The sequence below is a fragment of the Pistacia vera genome, unplaced genomic scaffold (genome assembly GCF_008641045.1).
Source record: "Pistacia vera cultivar Batoury unplaced genomic scaffold, PisVer_v2 Contig174, whole genome shotgun sequence".
NCBI lineage: Eukaryota > Viridiplantae > Streptophyta > Magnoliopsida > Sapindales > Anacardiaceae > Pistacia > Pistacia vera.
The window spans coordinates 153,032-174,477 of record NW_022195833.1 but is presented as its reverse complement, the minus strand read 5'-3'; the positions used below and the strand labels follow the sequence as shown (position 1 = coordinate 174,477).

The 21,446-nt window shown below is 42.1% G+C and overlaps 1 pseudogene; it reads left to right on the top strand.

Moving 5' to 3' along the window:
• Nucleotides 1-51: 51 nt before the first annotated feature.
• LOC116125976 lies at nt 52-21,198 on the top strand (annotated as a pseudogene).
• The last annotated feature ends 248 nt before the right edge of the window (nt 21,199-21,446 follow it).

Genomic DNA, 21,446 nt, shown 5'->3' with positions numbered 1-21,446 from the left:
TTTTCATCAACATCAAAATCAAAGCAATTCTTTCTGCAAACTTACTCTCAAAATGACACATTTAACCAGCAATTACCCACCAACCGGTACATATCCTCCTCCACCAGCACCAGCACCAACTGGTATATATTTTCCTCCTCCACCACCACCAGCACAAACTGGTACATATCCTCCTCCTCCTCCACCACTAGCACAAACTGGTACATATTCTCCTCATCCACCCCCACCAGCACCAACTGGTATATATTCTCCTCCTCCACCAACACCAGCACCAACTGGCACATATTCTCCTCCTCCACCACCACATGCACCAACGGGTATATATTCTACCCCTCCACTAACACCACCACTACCCGTTGCGAATAGCGTAACAGTTATAGGCCCCCAATTTTGCGAACATACTTATCCCGTTGATCTTGCAATTGTGAGAAAGTTATTGACCATAACTGATGGAAACTTTGTTGTGCAAGACATCAATGGCAACACTCTTTTCAAAGTGAAAGGTGCCTTGTTAACAGTTCATGATCGCCGCGTTCTACTTGACTCAGCTGGAAAGCCCATTGTCACTCTGCGGAAAAAGGTCTTCTGATTGATTTGCTGCTGCTCAAAGAACTTTCTATCTGCAAGTATTGGTTACACTTAACAACTATCTTCAACGTTTTTTTTTTTTTTTTTTTCCCTTGTTGAGTGATTAGTTTACGGATAAACGACTTTTTTCCTACCTAATAATTGATTTAAAATGAACTTTTTCACCCATGAGATTTTTAAAATACCACTTTTATTTTTTAAATTATTAATTATACTTAGAAAGATTCACACTTCAACACATTCAGCAACCAACACATCCTGTGAATAGTCTAGATGGTTAGACGAATTGGGAATATTATGTAGATCAATAATACTAGATGTACAAAAATACGAAATTTCTTGTACAAAGTGATGTGGTCGATATGAAATGACGAGGGAATATAAAAAGTCAAACTCATTATTCCACTCTTCAATCATTTCTGCCACATCAAAAATCTCTATAAATTTCTTTGTACATCTAGCATTATTCATTATGAATATGTGCACAGTCTCATTTCGTTCTCCATCTCAAAAAAAAAAAAAAAAAAAAGAGTGAAGTTTGTGAAGTACTTAACTTACAAAAACAAGTATCATATTTGCTTACAAAATAAGTTACATATATTGCTTTGGATGGCTTGGTCTCTGTGAACTTCTCCTCACCCTACAAATTGTTTATTTTTTGTCAACCGTATTATCTGACAAGCACTCGTAAATCAGAGCCTTGAACAAAATTTCTCTTAAAATAATAACTATCGTGGAATTTTTCAATAAACCCATCTCGATGACCATTTTAACTATATTTACCTCCACCTACAGTTGCTAATAAGCTAGCGTTTCCATTTTATAATTTATAGGCCCTTTTAATGCACAAAATTTTTATCCTAGAAAATGTTATGACCATGTTTTATGGGTATTTTGTTATGCAAGACCTCAAGCAATCCTTCATTAATTTTTAACCTTGTAAAATAACTCCAATTAACCAACACCAATTAACATAAATTAGGAGTGTCATAACTAGATAGTCCGATCTGTTTTGCATATTTTCTCTGATTCGATCCGAAAATTTGAATAGGCGAAACCTGATCCGAATCCGATCTGGATTTCGCCTGATCCGGTTTTGATCCGATTTGGATATTTAGATCGGATAACCCGAAAATCCAATTTTATCCGAATTTTCATGAAAATATAATTTGCAACCCTAAATTTTGCATTACTCTTACTCCCCTACCACATTTAGCATTTCATTCCTTTTGAACCCAAAGTTTTCATCATATTTCAGAAAAATCCACATACTTTACCACTTTTCATCTAGCACCCTGAATAACTTCTTAAAACTTGTATTATGGACAAAACGGATCAGATCCGATATCCTGATTTCTTTGCAGAGCCATACTATATCTGATCCACAAATCTGGATCTTCCAAAAATTAATATCCGAATCCAATCCGAATTTTTGGATATCTGGTTCTTTTGGATCAGATATCAGAATTTTTTTTTGCACAACCCTACATAAATAGCCCAAGATAAAGCAGCTACTCAGCAGATTCAGAATACTGTCATAAACAAGTATACAACAAATGACATAATCACCAGGCTAAAAGCACCGTCTAAAGGGATTTATGATTTATGAACTGAACAAGACTTGTCAACTTTTGCTTCTTACAGTGAAGTTTTAGACGTCTGATACATTGACCATATATGATCTTAAAATTTATAAGATAACATGGCTTATATCTATTTTATAATCTGAACAACTAAAGTAACCGTATGATATTTTAGACTAGATCTTTGTTTTTTTCATTTCTCGATGAACCCTACCAACTTGCATCTTAAACCTTGCGTGCAACTTGTTTAATTAAATCCTTTTGGTCATTCAAATCAAGGGAAAGGCTTACCGGGAAAAATAAAATAAGAAGTCGCCTTGCTGACTTGATCTCATATATATCCGTGGGCGACTAGCCCTTGATCATCTATATTTAAGCTTCACACAGAAGGATTTTCATCAACTTCTTTCAATGACAAATTTCCCCAGTACTAGTATTAGTCCCTAGTAGGTAATCCTATTTTCAATTATCGCCCTCATATTGCACTCACAATCATCCTATCACTCTGGCCATAACTGACGGTAAATATGTTAATGAGTTTGTTATACAAGACATAATGGAAACATCCTTTTTAACGTGAAAGGTTGGCGTTTAGTGTTATTCACAATAAGAATCACCGGCTCTTAAGATTGTTGATTAGGAAGGAGCGTTTCATGTGACGGTGTAACCCAACTGGATTATGCATTCATTATTGCCCTCATTGTGATTCTCTTTGATGAATTAACTCCGAAGAGATGATGAAGACTATTATTGAATCCTCATTCCTGAAAACCTCAGTAAAACGTTGTGTAGTCTGAACAACGCAATCATATATGTTGATGCGTGAATTTTTTGGCACCAACTAACTGACACGTGCGTAACCGTTTGATTGGTCAAGAGATACTGATTATGGGTAAATATATTATAAAATGCAATGAAGCCTTTTAAAGTGGTTCGGATGCAAGATAGCAGTCCTACGTCCACTGATTTATTTTAATAAGTGGGTCAGGTCGCACAGCGGACTGACTTACAAATGATTGGCAAAAAAAGTAAATACCAAGTTATCAAGAGAGATGAGAGAGCTTACTCCAAGTGTAAAATAGCCGAATCCCCTTAATGAAGGGGTCTTCCTCTTTTTATAGTGAGGTGAGTGCAGTAATCATCAGTAAATCCATGGTTGGTGTGAATGTCGGATTAAATCCGGCTTTAATTCCACATTTCCCACCTTCCAAACTGATTTCACGCATTTGGGAGCAGGAAAGGACACCGTGGGAGCTCTGTAGCTATTGGCAGCCTGACGTGTGCTCTTACCATTCTGACAGAAATCTAGTCACCCCCGCCCCCCAATCACGTGATCTCCTACGTTAGCCCTTGGATTTCCAGGCATAACAAAGTCCCCTAGTTTTTAAGGTTTTGAGGATCGAACCTTGAAACTAACATCATGCCGCAATTAGAGGTTCGGATATTTCGACCCGAATGGAAGGAGCTCGGGACAAGGCCTTTGTGAACACATCCTCGCACAAACTTCGCCCGAACGACCTTACATCATCCCCTAAGTGACCTAGCCTCATCGGGCACTCTTACTGCTTTAGAGATGAACTAAATGAGTCGTCTCTACGCTGATAGCGCTCTGCGCATGTCTGGCGTCTGTCAAGAGCATTAAATGCTTTGTTTGCTGACCCAAAGTTGCTTTGACAGAGCATTATGCGCGATATATTTCGAACGACACAACCCTCTATCACAACATTGAATGCGACGTGGGGCGCATTTAATGTGGAGAGAGAAGAAGCGCGTCGTTTCGTTCTAGGGGTGTAACCATCGATTCATAGTCTATATTAAAGCCAACGTTTTTTTCAATCATTCCACCAGAACCTCTTTTTGCCTCGAGTGAAAGACTTTTGCAAACCGAAAGTTCTCTTTTTTCGATCAGCATCTCTCCGATATCTGAAACAGAACTTGTCCTCAGTTCACTGTGCCCCAGAAGGTAAGGTCTTTTTTTTTTATTATTTATTTTATTTTATTTTGGGGGTGCAACGGCGTTGGGTCGCCTGTGTTTCATTAGAGACGCAACGCGGAATCAGGTTCGAGTCGTGAATGGCGGCTCGAGCTACTGTTGAGTTTATGGGCTGTTTCACACCGCCGTGCTAGGCACCGTGCGATGCTAAATGACTTTGTCCTGTCGTTGGTGCAGACTTTGGAATGGAACCTTCAATGTCTCGACCTGAGGAAGGAGCGTTTCGTCTTCCGCGGATGTTTCCGAACGCATCCCTCGCGTCTTCTCGGTTCTCACTTGAGAAAGTTCGAGAGGATAAAGACAGTTCTGACGTCCGAGCAGATGGTGTTCTCCTTGATGCCCCGCATCTCGTCGCGCATCCTGCCATGGCCTAGCCGTGATCTTAAAGAGATCTTCAGGTGGGGGGTGATTCCTTTCCACCCTTTTGTTAGGTCGCGGTCCTGGATCACCTTCGGGATCGCACCAATATAATTGCGCCAAACGCGTATGTCATTGGCAGTCGCGATGTACATCGCGTGCCTGCGAGAGTGCTTGAGCGAACTAAACGGCAGCGGAGCTCTTGTGCGCGTAACTTTCTTAAGAAAGTAGGACAAGGATTCCTATTACTTGTCTCGGCGACCTACCATCGCCGAAGGATACATAGCTATCCAACAATGCGGGGGCCTATGAGACGAAGTTCTTCTTTTTCCTGCTATCTACGGCCCACTGCCACTTTCAAAACCCAAGTAGGTTTTCTTCTTGCTAGGTCATTGGTGTAGCCTCCTTTATTCTAACGACCTGCATTCTTTTGCAGTTAACAGACGACTCACCAAGACTTTGCTTCACCCGACCCAGACATGCGCATGAGTCATTTGGAGTCCCTCCCCGAAGAAAGCCGGGATGGGTAGGATAGCCTCATGATGCCGCGAACTTTGCGTGATAGTACGTTTTTTTCTTAGTGAGAAGAGAGCATCTTAGAGTCCTCCAGAATGTTAATTCACTGATACCCTTCTGGTCGTTAGAAATAGTATTTTGTGTTGGTTACTAAGCGATTTACAATGCAACGACCATGCCTTCCGAAGGAGTCCGGACAACCCCGACGAGCGCCGTTCATTTCCCCTGATCGAGGAGAGAAAGGGAGGCCGAAGCTGCTCCCCCCGCACGGTGGTACAACTGGTGCGAACTACCATGCCTCCGCAGACCTCTTCTAGCCAAGAAGTGACCATAACAGAACATCGTCGTAAACCACCACCTGCTCTCGCCTAAAGCGGAGGCGCCGGCCCCAGCGGATCGAAGAAGAGAAGCAGATCTCAGGCCGACGAGTTAGAGACCGAGTCTGAGGAAGACACCACTGAGGTCGGAGCAGGAAGTCAAGAGGTCGGGCAAGTGAACCCGAGGAAGAGACGGTGGCTGCCGACAATGCGAAGGACCACCAATGCTGGATGCACTTGGAACTTGCCTGAATACCTGCAGCCGATAGTCTACTCTCCTACTCGAGTGTGGGCTATCGGAGTTATATGATCATTTTGCCTTCGGGCCAACGTCGACCTGTGACCATGTCGTTTCACCACTTAAGCAGGTAAACGACTTATTCTGTAGAATGTTCCGCCTTTCTTGTCTAACTCTTTTTTTTTTCTCGCAAGGCTCTGGCTCGCCATGAGAATGTCCCTGGAAAAGGCTCGGCTGGGGCCGGCCCGAAGGGAGAAAAAACCTGAAGATGAGATCGCGAAGCCTCAAATAGAGCCTGAATGACGTTGTGTCAGAAAGACCGCACTGCCCGCTGCGCAAGTCGAAGTAAATATTCTAACAACAGAAGTTGGCGTGCGATCGCGGATAGTGTGACTTTCAAAAGCGGAGCTGAGCGCGTGTAAGATTAAAAGAAGACCCAGGACAACCTAGCTCTTAAGGAGTCGAGAGAAGACAAGACAGCTACATTGACCTTCACACTCACACAAGCAGAGCAAGAGAGAGAGGCCTTTGAAACGAAAACTAGCTCTCCGGGCTGAACTCCAAGAGAGTCGGGAAAAAATTTGCTTCCCCTGAGTCAAGAAATACTGGATTCAGTCCGAGGAGATCGCGGATAAGGCCGTCGATTGGGCGATCGGGTCTATTTATACGCTGGCAACGCAAAGAACCCAGATCTGGATATGTCTGACCCTCACCACCGGGTGGCAAGATACCTTGCAGATCTTGGCGAGGGAAGATGATGAAGCAGCAGCACAGCAGCAGCCGTGCCGTCCAAGGGTCCGATCAGGCAAGGGTTAGGGGTCTTGCTTCGAAGGATCCCCCCACTGACCAGGCTAGTGTAATGAGACTGCCCCCCCCCCCCCTCCCCCCCCCCCCCCCCCCCCCCCCCCCCTTTTTGAATTAACAGGTCCTTAACTTTTGTTGTAAATAAATGAGAATACATTTGGCTTTCAATTTGTTCGCTTTATCATACATAGATTGCTATTCATATTCAGTTTGTTTACATAGCAATATTACACGACAATTGCTACAAGCGAGCAGAAAATTTGAACTATTATAAGCGAACAGAATAATACTTTACAATAATTAGGAACTGACAAATCAACTACTTATAACGAGGGTTGAGTTCGGGATTACTGATAGTATGGTCGGAGATGCCCGGCATTCCAAGCTCGGGGTACTTTGGAACCGTTTCAACCTTTTGAGATAGTAAGTCTCCGATCTGATCACCTTGTCGACCCGTATGGACCTTCCCAGTTAGGTCCTAGTACCCCCCGACTTGGTTCCCTGGTTCCAAGGAGAACTTCTTTCAGCACAAGGTCTCTGACCTAGAAGTCTCTTCGCTTGACCTTTGAATCGAAGAACCTTTTCACACGTTTTGGTAGACTGCTATCCTTAGCGAAGCCTTGTTCGATGCTCTTCAATAAGATCCAGACTCGCCCTCATAAGTGCTTTATCTCGTTTTCAACTTCATCGTATAGTCCTCCCGAAGAGAACCAGTTCCCACCTCCACGGGAATCATTGCTTCGCAGCCATAGGCTAGTGAAAGGGCGTCTCCTGAGGTGGAGATTCTTGGAGTTGTCCTGTATGCCCATAGGACTTCCGGGGGATCGTCAGCCTAATTTCCATTGGCCGCCCCAAGTTTGGCTTTTAGAGTGTGCTTGATTGGTTTTGTTGACAGCTTCACTTGGCCATTTTGCTTGTGATCTGCGACTGAGGCAAATTTTTTATGAATGCCTAGCTCGGCGCAAGAACGCTTGAGCTCCTCGTTGTCGAATTGTTTCCCTTATCCGAAATGAGGTGTGATAATTCCGTAGCGCACACTATGTTCTTGAAAATACAAGTCTTTTAGCTTTCCTGATCGTGATCGCGCCAGTGGTTCAGCTTCCACCCCATTTGTGAAATATCTACCGCGACCACGGCATATTTAACTCCTCCCTTTCCGACCGACATGGGGCCGATGAGGTCGATCCCTCACATAAAGAATGGCCAGGGGCTAGACATCGTTACCAGTTCGTAGATGGGGCTCACGGAATGTTTGACCAACTCTGACATTTATTCACACCTCTTGACAAATTGTGGAGTCTTCTTGGGATTCCGGGCCAATAACCTTCCTTGGACACAACCTTGTTCGCGGAGAGATCGTGCGGCGGTGTGATTACCGTCATATCCCTTCATGGATTTCTCCTCATGATATAATCTACCTCTCCGCTGCACACATCGGAGGAGAGGGCACTGAATCCCCTCCTGTACAGCTAATCCCCGATGAGTGTGTAACTTAGATCTTTGTTCGTGAGGACCCGGCGCCTCGATCTTGTCATCGGGTAAGATCCCATCCTTGAGATACCTGTAAACGGGGCGTCATCCAAGAGTTTTGATTGTGTTTACATTCATGGCCTGTCTCGTTGATGATTGAGCTGGGTCTCGATATAACGACACAAGGAATGTCATCAGGTGCCTCAGAGTCCACAGCGACGTGGCTATTTTTGCCAGGCATCAGCCACAAGTTGCTATCTCTGGGGATCTGAGTGAATCGTGAAAATGCTTGAATTGCTCAAGCGCGACCTTGGCTTCTTTAGGTACCGGACCATGTTCTCTCTTTCTTGGCTTGGTATTCTCCTAGGGATTTGGTTGACGACCGCATCATAGAGTCACCCATTTCTCTGGCCACCGTAATCCGACGAGCAGAGCTTCGTACTCAGCTTCGTTGTTAGTCGCCTTAAATCCGAACGCAGGTCCATGATGTTGATGCCCCTTCGGACTCAACAGGAGGCCTGCTCTTGCCCTTTTTCGGGTCGATGATCCGTCGCATAGAGGTTCCAGGTCGATAGGTTCTGGATGCTCTCTGGATGACTTCACTGGGCTTGTTGGTCTGACTCATTTCGGGAGATAGGAGAATTCTGAAATAAGTCGGCGACAACTTGCCCTTTGATGGTCGACCTAGCTTGTACTTCAGGTCGAACTAGCTTAATTTCCATTGCCTATTTAAGCAGTTTGCCTGAGGCTTGTCCGGCTTCTGGTGGACCTGCCTGAGGGGGTAATTAGTCTTACATGGATTGTATGGGCGTGAAGGTAAGGTCGTAGCTTTCTGGAAGCGATCAGTATAGCATAAGCTAACCATTTCATTTCAGGATATCGCATAGCGGGGCACTGCCGGACAAGGCCTTCCTCGTCGGGTATAATATGGCCATTGAACTTTTTCTTCTTCTCAACTAGGGCTGCACTGACCGCGCATGGACTGCGAGACGACGACAGGTACAGAGGCAAAATCTCTTGTAGGAGAGGCTTAGAGAGGAGAGGGGCTTCTCGAGGTGTTCTTTTATACTTTGGAACACTCGTTCACTTTGGAGTCCATTCGAACTTCTTATTGGCCTTCAAACATTGAAAAAGGGCAAACAACAATCTGTTAGTCTCGTATGAAAGGCTTAGTGCTGCTATTCGCCCATTTAGGCTCATGACCTGCTTTTGCTGGTCGGGGCTCTCCATATCGAGCAGAGCTTGAATCTTCTCGGGTTATTTCTATCCCCTCGTTAATAACCATGTATCCCAGGAACTTTCCTGATGATACCCCAAATGAACACTTGAGATTTCAGTTTCATTCTGTAAGCCGGAGGATGTCAAACATCTCACGAGATGTCCAATGTGTTCTGAGGCGACCTGGGATTTGACCAGCATGTCATCCACATAGCCTCCATTGTTCTTCCTCTTGTCGGAGAAACATTCGGTTAACCAGCTACTGGTAGGTTGCGCCAGCATCTTGAGGCCGAAAGCAACTTTTGATACACAGTACAACCCTCAGTCTGTAATGAAGGTGTGTGTTCCTCGTCGGGCCATACATAGGGATCTGATTGTATCCCGATATGCATCTATGAAACTAGCACTCGTGCGCCCGAGGTGGCATCCACAAGCCGGTCGATTCCAATAGAGGGAAGCTGTCCTTCGAGTAAGCCTTGTTGAGGTCGCTAAAATCAACGCATGTCCGCCATTTTTCGTTTGGCTTCTTTACTAGGACCTGCGCGGTTGGCCAACCCACATTGGGTAGAGTGCCTCTCGGATGGATCCACTTCGGAAGAGGTTTTCCACTTCTGACTTCAACGCAGTATACCGCTCCGGATCCATTGCTCTTCTTTTTTTTGTGTGAACTGGCTTGGCCTGCTGTCGATGTTTACGCATGGCAAATAACTCTGGACTGATCCCGAGCATATCTACATGCGACCACAACAACACATCGACGTTTTCCTGAGGAAACCTATCAGTTCGTTAGCGAGCTGGGGTTTGAATTTTTACCGACTCTTAACACCCTCGCTCGCTCTTTCTGTCGACCTGGACTTCAGTCAGGTCCTCAACTAGCCCACTGGAGGGCATCTTGAATGCGAGGGTCTAGGTTATCCTCAACTGGGCCAGGTCGTGGATCGATCCTATTGATCGCCATGGCTGGCGAGGTGCATTTCGTGGAATGCCCTTTCCTTTGTGCGCTCTCTCTGGACTGCTTTTACATAGCAGTCGCGCGATGCGCGCTGAGAGCCGCTGACTTCCTCGATCCCCGTCGGGGTGGAGAACTTCATTTTCAGATGGTAAATTGAAGTGACCCGCCTAAACTGTCTTAGTAGAGGTCGCCTAAGATCCCGTTAAGGCTGACGCAGTCCACACAAGAATTCATCATTCTTTGGTCACTTCGTCAAAATCGCCCAGCGTGACCGAGAGTGAGATTGTTCCTTTGGGGAGTAGATGGTCTCCTATGAATCCGTATAGTCGGGACGAGGTGGCTTCAGGTTCGGCCTCGTTCCAAATTCATATTTTCGCAAGGTAGATACGAACAAGATATTCACAGTACTCCCGTATCCACCAGCATTCTGGGTGTTATAGCGCCCTATCAGGGAGTGATTACAAGGCGTCATCGTGGGATGGTGTAACCTGGCCGCATCCTGTTCGGAGAAGGAAATCTCTTCCTCCCGGCGAACCTTTTTGTGGTCGTCGATCCGCACTCATTACTCTATGGGGTCGTGATGAGCTTCACGAGCATACCTTTCTTGGACACCTCGTGAATTTCCAGCGAAGTGTGGTCCCCCAAAAATCAAGTTGAGACGAGCACCCCCTTTCTGATCGCGACTCTTCTTACTTGGCTCCCCCCGATCTTTTTCTTTCGAGGGAGCAAAGTCATCGATGTATTCCTTGAAATGCCCCTTCTTGATAGTTCTTCAATTGCTTGTTTCAGGGCTCGGCACTCGTCGTATGATGCCCATTGTCCCGATGATATTGACAGTACTTTTTATTATTTCTGGCTGTTGCAGGGTTTTCATGGTTCGGTTCTCTGAGCAGACTGGCTTCTTCAAATTTATCAAGGATGGCAGATACAGAGGCGTTCAGCAGAGTATATTGGGGCCTGTTCGCGGTCAGACGAGGAACCACGGGCATAAGATTTTCTTGTGCTCGTAGCGGGGTTTTCTTTCCTTTTCGCTGATCGTCAATGTCTCCTTGACGATCAGCTCTTCTACCTTCTCCCCCCACCAAACATACTGCCCGAAGATCCGTGATCGCGACGTCGTATGTGCCGCCAATGAATCCTCTATATGGAGGAACTTTTCCGTGGAGTTATAGAATCTGTGAGAGGAAGCATCGTCCTCAGCCTGTATTCTTTCCATAGTCAGTTTGCGGGCGAATTCCGGCTATTATGAGAGTTCAGATTGACTCTTCGGGGCATGAGCACCTTGTTGAGTTCCTATGGAAGCGTCGATATAATTGTAGGGACTCGTCCCTTTCTGCCCTTATATTCCTGAGATAGCTCAAGGCATCGAGAACTTCCGATTTGCTTGGAAATGCCATAGGAACTCGTGCTCATCTGAGGCCACGAACTGATCTTTCTCCGCGTTGGAGCGACCTTAGCCATCGCTTGGCATGGAGTTTAGAGTCACAGCCAGGCAACGACATTTTTGCAAGATCCGAAACCTGGTGGAGCTCCATCAGTCCTTGAACTCATACAAATGATCCTGCGGGTCATGGTTCCCATCGAACAGCCGCATGTCGGGCATTCTAAAAACCTGGTAGAGTGGACAACTAACACTTCGGGAGAGAAGGGGGATGGGGCGACCTGGGCCTGCTCGTTCTCTGCTCTCCTCAGCCTGTCCAGAGCTCGCTGTAACTCCTCAATTTGCGGTAATAGAGTCATTGGGGATTGCTTTCACCCACGCGAGTCCGGCCCTCGCGATTACGATTCAGAGAGTCTGGAGGTCGGACTCCTCTTCGCCTTGATCGACGTTTTCGGCCGCTCTCGACACACGCTGGCTAAAGGCGTGTGAAGGCGGTGGTGGTGTCGGGTATTTTCACGACCCTCGCGGTGGTACAACCACCCCGCGAGGTGTAGGCCATCCTCACGATAGCGATCAGGATCGTTCCGCTGGCGGTGATAAGAATCGCCTCACCCAGCACTTTTGTTTGGGTTCACCTGCGATGTGGCATGGGACAGCTCGGGATTTATTTTTTTTCGCCAAGTCTTAGTTTTGCCGGCACCTTGCTCGGGGTACGTTTGTGTTCGTTGGCCCTTTGTAGCCTGTAGGCTTGCTTTTTGCCACTTGCTTACCCTTACGTCTACGCTTTGCAGTGCTCGCGGCACGGGCTATTACCCTTTGCCGCGCTTTTCGCGCAACCTGCAAGCGTTTTTGGCATTGCACCGCCCCAACTGTTCTAGAGGGCACGCCTTGGTCCAGACGTCCAACCTTTGGTTGACCATCTGGAGAGTATTGTCGAACCTCTCCAGGTAGCCTCTGATGGCGGCGTCAAGCTGCGAAGTTGCTGGATATCCACCACGGCAATTTGTGGGGATGGAATATTCTGGAAGAGGTATCCCCTTGGTCTGGAACTCCCTCAACGCACTGGTTAGCTTGTTCAGGTTTAGATTGCGGGCCATCTATTGCTGTAGGACTAGTAGGTTAGAGATTCTCCTGGAAGGATGAACACTAAATCTGACCCCTCCTTCTAGTGCCAAACTGTTTGATGCGTGATTTTTGGCACCAACTAACTGACACGTGCGTAACGTTGATTGGTCAAGAGACACACTGATTATGGATAAAATGTAGAATAAATGCAATGAGAGCCTTTTAAAGTGGTTTCGGATGCTAAGGTAGCAAGTCCTACGTCCACTGATTTGTATTAATATAGTGCATCAGATGCGTCGCAATAGCGGACTGACTTACAAATGATTGATAAAAAAAAAAAAATCAAAGTTATCAGAGAGAGAGAGAGCTAACTCCAAGTGTAAAATAGCCCGAATCCCCTTAATGAAGGGTCTTCCTCTTTTTATAGTGAGGTGAGTGCAAGTAATCATCAGTAAATCCATGTTTGGTGTGAATGTCAGGATTAAATCCGGCTTTATGTCACATTTTCCATCTTCCAAACTGATTTCACGCGATTTGGAGCGGGAAGGGACACGTGGGAGCTCCGTAGCTATTAGCAGGCCTGACGTGTGCTTACCATTCTGACGGGAGCAGGTCAACCCCCCCCCCCCCCCCCCCCCCCCCCAAACCAATCACGTGATCTCCTACGTCAGCCCTTGATTTTCCAGGCATAACAATATATGGTTGATATAGCTGAAAACCTCAATCAAATGTTTGATGCAGAAGATGTAGCTGACATAATGATGATGAAGACTATGATATATGAATCCTCATTCCCGAAAGCCTCAGTCAATGGTTGAAGTAGAAGAGTGATGATGATAACGACGATATATAATTTGATTTTCTCTCCTCAATCATTTGTATTTTCCTTGAATGTACATTGTCAAGTTTTTTATTTAGTGTGTAAGATATGTTTCTAGCAGCACACGGCTCAAAGCATTTTGATCGGAAAGGACCATTTCATGGTGACAGTGAACCCGAACATTGATTATGCATTTATCATTTCCCTTATCGTGATTCTTGATGCAATTAACTCTGTAGCAGCTGGTGCAGCCATTGCAGCCAGTGCAGCTGCTGCAGCTGCAGCTAGTGCTGGTGGCGGTTGTTGATCCCGCTCAATTGTATTTTTCTTTTATGTAGTTGAGCCATTATCTTAGTGTCGTAAAATATGTTGTTTATCTTTGTTGATTTTAGTTTATAATATTAATGTTAGACCTGTACTTAATCAGAAAATTTTCACAAATATTAATACTGGACCTTCATTTATTTTCTAGCTCCATACGTGTTCTTTTATTATTATTTTTCTTTCTTTATAATATCTTTTAATTTTCATGTATTATACGAATTTGAATAAAAAAATTGAAAGTTTTCTCACTAAATATGAGATTTTCGTGAGTGCCTTCGGCCGTCGTTGACCATCTTGGCCGTCGTTGATTGTCAACGACAACCATATCTTGGCCGTCGTTGACGCCCAAATGCGGCCAGATCTAGCTGTAGATCTGACATTTTTCGATTAATCCATCGTAGATTTGGCTAGAAAAGTATATCAACGCATGACATGCAAGATTCAACCGGTCATGCGTCGATACGGTGACTCCGACCACCCTCCGACGGTGTGGCCGACTGTCCGTATTTAATGATGGATTGGAGTTTTTTGTTAACTTTTAATATCTTATTATAAAGGTGTTTAGTAAATAAACAAACATAGATAATTTTTGTTAATTTCTAAATCTTCATTGTAATAGTCACTCAATTTAATTTTTTTCAAAATATTATTATAAAAAGTATCAGAATAATGAACCAAACGAATCCTAATATTTGCAGTAACAGTCCACCAACCACCAGAGGAGTTACACAAAATTTACCTAATAATTAAATATTTTCTGTGTTATTTAATCTATTTTGTTTTTAATTTGAGTTGCCTTCCTCTTTGTTTTTTAATATCTAATATGATGAGAATAATATTCTCTGCAGATTGCAACAAGTGAACACGCACAAGACTTTGTCAACTTCCCCAACAACACGGTTTGAATTGTCGTCAAAATCTGATAATCCAAACACTCTAGAAAAATAGCCACTGAATGTCATTGTATAAGACGAAGCAATATATGAATATTCATAGAACAAGACCTTTTTGTTTCTGTCAAACCTCATTCAATAAGGTTTCTTCTATACTGCTCTGCCCATCATTTTCTCCTTCAACCGCGTTACACGCTAACCAGTAAGCATGAAGATCATAAATATAGTTGAATTCCCATCCCAAATGAATTTACATAGCTTTTCATTTCTAGCCCTTTAAACTCAAAGATTTGCCTCTTTCGTTATAATGAGGAGCATCAACTCCATACTTTTGCAGCTGTGCATCCCAACACCATTTTAATGAGTTGGGTGCTTCAAGTTGCGGCAATAAGAGAAGGTTGTGGTAGAGCAAGATGGAGAAGCAGGGGACGTGCATTACTAACTCACATTTTTGGCTGCGAGTTTTAAATACCTTCAATTACTCAAAAGTTCTGTGTTATCTCCAGTGAGTTAGTTTTTCTGTGCCCATCTTCCCCATCATGACCACTGCACCTTAATTAATAAACAGTACTCAACTAAACTACTGCGAAAGATTTTCACGGCAAAAATCATCATCAAACCAATCAAGAAAGGGAAGTAAAGCTCCATTTCAGGTGATTTTATGATCAAAATCTTGTTTTAAATATTTATTTGATGACATTTTTTTTCCCTGAACAAAACCGTTCTGTGTAAGTTCTGGTCGTCTCGTATATCTGAAGATTTATGTTATGAATAGTTTTTTAGAAAATGTAGGGATCGATAAGGCTAAGGAAGATGAGCAGGCACTGATTTTGAGAATGATTAGAGTGAAATTTCAGCAATGTGGGGTTGGATAAACATTGACCGAATTATCATACTATTGTCATAATAAAAGAAATATGAGACCATTCAAGGTTTTGGAGTCAGAATCTGGGGCGCCGTGAGTTGGTTAAACTCCAATTGAGGGTTTTTAATTTGCTGATTCCTTTTTCCTCAAGATAACACACAGACGACACAGAACAATCAAAACGCGAATTTGAACGAATGCAAATTTTTATGCAGCAAAAACAAGGTAACTATAATCTGGTAATGCATAAAAAATTGCTTTGTGGATTTAAGTGGTATATATGTAATATATCATAACAATTCCTTGACAAAATGTACTCTATGTGATTAATAGCTTAATCAAGGAACTCATTTTAGCTAAAAATTGTTCTCCTGCGACTTTGAGTGATGATTTTCTTCTGTTTTCTAATTTCCTTGCTTTTTTTTTTTTTTATATTAAGACAACTCTGTGAGTGGTACTACAGAAGTAAAGAAAGAGTACCTGAGAAAGAAATTCAAAGAAATTTCATCCAAACCACCATGCAGTGCAACTTTTGAATAGAATTATCATTTATATCTAAAGTGGCAAGAGTACAATTTCTTCTTCAATATTCTTTTTAGCCCTCTAGGATGATTAGTTGTTTTAAAGATAAGAAAAAGAAAGCAGCAGTCGAACATCAAAGAAAGATTTAAGGAGAAATTAAGGGGGTTTTTTTCATCTAGCTTCCTTTCTTTTCTTCTCTTTTCTCTTTCTTTTTCAGCCATTGATAGGATCAAGTAATCAGCACTATGTAAATCTAGCTAACTAACTCATCATATTTATGATAAAAGAGATTACTTTTGGTCTTTCTTGAACAGGCAAAGTCGGTAGCACCACCTGGGGACAATACAAGGAACCACCACATGCCTATTCTATCTCTTCCTTCTCTTCCTTCAAATCCACGTTGATTGACAATGAAAAGCCATACACAGCACAGAAACTCTTTTCTTTGATTCCAAGAATGTATGATTTTCCATTTACCCAGATAGCGGACTTTTTCCCGGTTGCAGTTTTGGAAGGTAGTACAGAAAAGGATGGTCATTCTTTTTTAAATCTGATCCCAATCTGTTCTTCATTATTATCATTATTTTGTTAGGTAACAGCACCGCATTTAATTTCTATTTAACTTTTGAATGATTTTTTAACTGTTAAGTGTTAACCAGAGAGTTAATTGCATGCAGTCAGTATAAGATAAGGTTTATCAAAATTGACAATTGCGACAATTTACTTCTATTCCTGGGCTTGTCATGTATTCAGATGACCCACTTCTTTAATTGTTCTTGTTTCATGTTAAATATATATATATATTTTTTTTTCTTTTTCTTTTTTTTTTTTTGTGACATGGGGGCAGGGTTGTTCGGGCCAACTTTTTTGTATTTTACAAATCTTTTAGGGTCTTGAAGTTGATAGCAGATAAATTTCTCAATAACCACTTTTATTAGCAATCCAAATAGATCGAACTCAAGACATCTGACTAACGTTTCAGTTAAATGTTGTAGTTGGCAAATAATTTACAGATTTGCAGAACTTGTAAAAAAAAGCCTTTGAGTAAAGGGTTTGCCAATGAAATAATGACACAGTGAGAGCAGCTTCACATTTTTGCATGCCTGTGGACTGTAGTTTTGTTTTGAGATTGATACGTTTTCTTCTTGCACCAAAGAGCACTTTTCTGACCGACAAAAGTAAAGGTGCCCTAAATAAATTTTCTTACTTTTAACTTTTCCTTTAAAAATGATTGAGGCATCCTAAATAAATTATAACTTTTGTCCCATGTAAGGGAAAGTATGCCCGAATCATTAAAGTAGTACTCTTTTTCCTTCGTATCTGTCATTAGAACCACAGACTTAAAAGTTTGGATAACGTTCACAACTCTCAAATATCTTTTACTATGAGTCTTTGTACAATCTCTCTAAAGAAAATGACATAACAACAGGAACGAAACAAATGAAGTCAAATTAGAAAAGCCAATGGGCTGCAGGTGAATATTTTCAATACAAGGGAACTTGAGACCAGTTGCAAAAAACTGATAGTACTGCCCTGAAAATTTTGAAGTGCTGAGCTACGAATTGAATCTTCTGGCGTAGGTTTTCTCATTTATCGAATCACTTGTAAATTTAATTCATCATATGAGTAAACTAGTTACACCGCAAGCTTACAAACAAACATGTCATCAGATTATTGTACACCATGATGTCGGTACCGGGGGAGAGGGAATCAGCTTGATCACCTTTACAAGCAAATGCTATGTAGCTAGAATGGCATGCTTGATACAGAGGCTGAAATCAGAAGGAAATGATCTTCAGTATTTCCACAGAGTGTAATTCAAGCAAAGACCTTTTAGTGCTTAATCAACGAGGATGTCCTTTTACTTCACTCAAAGGGACTCCAAAGAGACACTTGCACATGGAAGCAGTGATAAGCCACCACTAGATCTTTAGCTATTTATTAGTTGTTTTACGGGGAAAGAGAAAGGCATATACATTAATACACACAGAGATCGCACACCACCGACAGTAACTCAGTTACTGATCAAATATCATACTTCAAGTTATCAAGATAGTTATCCACCAAACCAGTCAGAGAGGTATTTGAAAAATCAAGTTTGGACCCGGAGCTAAGAAGAAGCGCTTTCCAAACTCTAGCCCCTGGAGATACATTCTTCTCACCCATTTTTTAAGCAATTCAAGGGCTCTACAAACCAACCTCTATGGCACACCCCACAATTGCCTTATCAAACATCAAACTTGGCGGGCAAAAATCTTTATCCATACTTCCTCCAACAAATAGCAAGCTTCAATAACTTCACCTTTACTGACCAAACCATTATCATAATAGTATACGTCTGCAAATTCATTGCATTGCCTTTCAATCCCATCTCCCTCATAACTCCTTTGACCTCCCCAGCTCCCCAACCTTACACCCTCCCTCAGTAACGTGTAATAAGTAATCACATTGGCTTGCATCCCAACTCCCCATACAAGCAATCATCTTGATTCCGGCTTCAACATTATTTTTTCTACATAACAACTTATATACACATTGTAGGTATAACATTAGGAACCAAACCAACACAAGCATTCATCAACAGCTTCTCTGCTTTCACATAATCTTCATCTGCAACAACCCCACTCATAACCATACCATAACAACAATATCAGTTTTAATACCATCTAATTTCATCTTATTCAAACATTCAAAGCCTCCAAACCCTTTTCTTTCTTCACCAAACACCTAATCCATAGTATATATCAACCATACCAGGACAAAACCCTAACTTTCTAATTCCTTCAAAAGCCTAAAACCTGAACACTTGACAAATCTTTTTCTTCACAAACTGTGCCAATACTAAAGAGAAAGTTCTTGAATCAACACTAATCCATCATTTATCATTCCATTTAACATCTCAATAGCAAACAACTCTATTTATTCTACAAAGAGCACGGATCAATAACCGAAAACATGATTCTTCGATTCTAATATTCATAGCTGACTCTTTAACAAGATTTGAGGGACCATTTTAATACGTTCTTTATTTCTACAAAGAACAGAAAGCAGAGTATTGAGTGAGTACACAGAAGGGACACACCTGAACTTGGAAATCCTATAACACAGATTAATAGAATCATGAATTTTATTAGCATCTGCATAAAGTTTAATAAGATCAGACATATATCTCAGGTGTTTCGAATTTTTCATTCCTTGTTCAAGGTAGTCAAGAACAGAGAGAAGTTGACAAAATTGTGAGGTTTCTGCTAGGGTTTTGATGATAAAGTGGTAGGCTTCCGGGTTGGTTCACATTATAGATGTCAAAGGAGTGTAAAAGAGAAGAGAGGATATATGGTTGGTTTGATTTTTGTTGTTGTTGTTGTATTGCCGGTGGCATTGTTAAAGATTGCTTAAGATTTTGCATGGCTTGTTGTTGGTTGAAGTTTGGTGCCATTTGGCTTTGTAGGGTGACAATGGCCATTTTCTGTGCTTTCTAAGGTAAGGATTGGCGCGCTTTAAGGGAGAGGACCTGACCATTTGAGTTTCAGGACTATGTGAACAGATCTGAAACGAAGATAAGGGTTTTGGAATGATATTTAAAGGCTTCTACAATGGGTAAGTAAGTTTTTTTATAAAAGGAGGTTACGAAGTACCGCGAAGCCAAGACAAAAATGATAAGGCACACGAACCCGTCTCAAAAGCACGCAAACTCGAAAATAGAACACAAAGCAGACACCCTCCCAAATAGAGACACAACAAGGGATACAAACGCCCAAGAGCACGTTGGCTATACGATAAAGAAAAACGAAAAAAACCTAGGATGATTGTCCTTTCTTCTTATTAGAGCTGATGGTGGGCTGCATCGTGCTATGTTGGGCGTAAAAATTCAAGGTCTGTCGTGTTGTGGGCTATATCATACCAAAACTCAAACAAATTCATGTCTTGTCGTGTCGATCTATTCAACAAATTCAACAAGTAAACACGCACAACTTTGTCATCTTCCCCAACAACACGTTTTTGAATGTCGTCAAAATCTGATAATCCAAACTCTCTAGAAAAAGCCACTGAATGTCATTGTATAAGACGAACTTTTATGAATGAAATTTATAGAACAAGACCCTTTGTTTTCTGTCAAACCTCATTCAATAGGTTTTCTTCAATACTACTCTGCGCCATCATTTTCTCCATCAACCGCGTTACACGCTAACCTAAGCATGAAGATCATAAATAGGATTTCCCATCTCAAATGAAGTTACATAGATTGCTTCTCCATACCCATCATCTCATTTGTTTATTTTCTGTCAACTTCTATATGAATATAATAACCGCGTCTGACACCCCCTGAATCACTATATTTAAGAAGCATCACAGCAGGATTTCTCATCAAAAATCAAAGCGATTCATTCTGCAACTCACTCCAATGGCGCATTTTACTGGCACTACCACCACACCAACTGATATTTATCCTCCTCCTCCTCCACCACCACCACAAGCGTAGTTGCTAATACGTTTCAATTATAGGCCCTCAATTTTGTGGCCATACTTACCCCATTGATCTTGCAATTGTGAGAAAGGTTTTGACCATAACTGATGGAAATTTTGTTGTGCAGACATCAATGGCAACGTCCTTTTTAAAGTGAAAGACCTTATTAACCGTTCATGATCGCCGGTTCTACTTGACTCAACTGGAATCCCTTGTCACTCTGCGGAAAGGTCTCGTGATTGATTTTTTTATTTTTTTTTTTTTGCAAGAGAACATTCTATCTGCAAGTATATCTCACTAATTATTTATTTTCTTTGTTGTAGATAATGACAGCTCATGATAGATGGCAAGTTTTCAGGGGAGAAAGTACAGAGCTAAGTATCTAATCTTTACTGCTAAACGATCTTCAATGTTTCAATTAAAGACCAAGTTAAGTGTTCTTAGCAAACAATACAAGAGGATGTTTGTGATTTCAAGATCAAAGGAAGTTGGCTTGAGCGATCTTGTGTTATTTATGCTGGAGAGTCCTCCACAGTTGTTGCCCAGGTAAGAACATTAATAAAACCATATGGTATTATTAATCAGATAATAGATGATAATATACAAGTAATTAGTCACTAATTGAATTAATTCTTTGATTTGAAGATGCACAAGAAGCACACTGCTGAAAGCATATTGCTTGGAAAGGACAAGTTCATGGTGACAGTATATCCTAACATCGATTACGCATTCATAGTCTCTCTTTTGTGATTCTTGATGCAATCAACAACCGAATCCGGTGGTGGATCTGGGGTGGCTCTGACATCCTTTCTGGCGTTGAATTCTGATTTTCCTCTATTCTTTTATTTGAAGTCAATATGTACTTGAGACTTGCCATTGCTTGGCTTTCTGGGGCTTGATTGGTCGCTTCTGAAGTTTTCCAAGTCTACTAGTGATCTTTTTTATGGAGTTTTGTTTATAGCATTCAACTGTTAATGTCTAATAATTATGAAATTTCATTTATACTTAGAACAGTCACAATCCCTCAGGAACTACTAAAAAATTTCCAATATGCCAAGCTTGTAGAGGTAGAAAT